Below are 2,326 nucleotides of genomic sequence, written 5' to 3'. Positions count from 1 at the left end.
CGCCCTCACATAATCCCTCCATCGGTCCCTATCCTGAGCAAGAATAAATAAATAAATAAATAAATAAATAAATAAATAAATAAATAAATAAATAAATAAATAAATAAATACATAAATAAATAAATGCATGGATGGATGGATGGATGGGTGGATGGGTGGGTGGATGGATGGATGGATGGATAAATGGATAAATAAATAGATAAATAGATAAATAAATAAATAAAAATAAATAAATAAATAAATAAATAAGTAAATAAATGAATAACTAAATAAACAAACAAATAAATAAATAAATAAATAAATAAATAAATAAATAAATAAATAAATAAATAAATAAATAAATAAATAAATAAATAAATAAATAAATAAATAAATAAATAAATAAATAAATAAATAAATAAAACCATTACAACCTCTCACCACGATTTTCATGGTTATACGTGGGGTCAGTTCCCTACGATTACATCATTATCGTAGTCATGATTGTTATCTTACTTTGAAAAGCTTTTAAAGTCTAAAAGCGAGTTATTAAACCATAATCATGATCATTGTGGTGCTGTCGCAAGCAGACGTTTACCCTTTTCGTATCGACAATTTCATTATTCCAGGAAGTTTCTAGGCCTATTGAAAGTAATTCAAGTAGGTAAACGTATTCTCCTTCTTTATTTCGGATAAGGGATGGTGCGAACCGAACTCAAAGCGCTTGTTAATTATTTCTTTGAACAAGAGGTTATGTTTACATTACGCTGAAAAGAGCGCGACCTTGTTTATTTGCGAAGTCTTTGAGGTAAAGTAGAAAGCAAGTGCTCTTTAAACTGAAGGAAATTACACGCCACAGCGTCTTTCCTTACGTCTCTCTTTGTGCGGGTCACGTGTTGATATTCTAATACACATCACAGGGAATTACAGAGCTCAGATGCTTAAGAGTAGCATAAATTTTAATGGGTCTTTAGAAAATGCCAGATAAACGAATATGTCTGCATGTAGGTCAAAAGTGTCATTAAAAACAAGCTCGAATAAGATGGCTTTTATTACTTACTTAAACATAGTTATAAAACATCTGCGGAGAAATGCTTTCCTTACTTGTTACTTGTGATGCCGGTGACAGTCCTAGCATCTCTGCGACTTTCCAGTCACTAGCTGCATATAAATTTAAGATATGATGTGTATTGGCAATATGCGTGAGTAAAATTTATTATTTATCAATCTCAGTACCGTATGTTAACAGAATAAATCGGAAGATACGTTTCTTCTCCAAAAATTTTTAATTCTTTATGCTCGACCATGCCGAAATGTTGTAATTATACACCTGGTAGCAGCCCTTTAATGAACCTCATTAAAGTACGCCTATTCATTAAAGTTCAGGTGTTCCACCAATCAGAAAATACCATAGTAGCAATATGAAAGCGCAAGTATCGATTATTCTCGGATATGCAATCGAAAGACAACTAGTTCTGTTAGTATAATAATTAGCGTTAATTGTAAATAATATTCAAATAAATTCAATTTGTCATCTCGTTTTTCAATGTCTAATTCAATTTCAAGGTTATATCAAGATTAATGTTCATTTTACTCTATAGATTATATCAAGGTCAATGTCGACATTTGTTTCTCGGAAAAAATCAATACTTTCGCGTCAGCGCACATCTCACAATTTACGAGGTATTGCACAAGGTCAGTTCCGCTCCTCAGTCAGATAAGAATAACATGAATACTTATGAATAATTTCAAGTTAGAAATATGGTCGAGCATAAAAAGTCGTATGAAACTTGCCTATAATGGTAATTAAGACGCTCGTATGAAACATACTCGCGTCTTAATTACTATCATTATAGGCTCGTTGCATAATGTACTATTATGCAAGCTTCTTTTTTTCACTCTTTCATTATACACCTTCCACAGATCACTTCGCTGGCATTATCACCTTCATATCATTCAGACGTTAGATGAGCACAGCAGTTGATAAAGCGTCGTAAAACAACATACCCTCCACAGAATAGACATGTTTACTCATATTTAAAGCCTATATCTTCTTCTTTCAAAGTTTAGGCCGTTCAAGAGTTAAAATTCATCTCCCCATCTTGTAATAGGTCTTGCAGGAAATTAGTTGCAATTGTTTTGTGATTTTAGAAGAACTTTAGGAAGTCTAGACTGTCCATACCTGTGGAGTAACGGTCAGCGCGTCTGGCCACGAAACCAGGTGGCCCGGGTTCGAATCCCAAGTTACCTGGTTGAGGTTTTATCCGGGATTTTCCCTCAACCCAATAAGAGCAAATACTGGGTAACTTTCGGTGCTGGATTCCGGACTCATTTCACCGGCATTATC

Source organism: Periplaneta americana, chromosome 1, assembly GCF_040183065.1.
Source record: "Periplaneta americana isolate PAMFEO1 chromosome 1, P.americana_PAMFEO1_priV1, whole genome shotgun sequence".
Lineage (NCBI taxonomy): Eukaryota > Metazoa > Arthropoda > Insecta > Blattodea > Blattidae > Periplaneta > Periplaneta americana.
The sequence above is the reverse complement of the archived record's forward strand: the minus strand, read 5'-3'. Positions refer to the sequence as shown.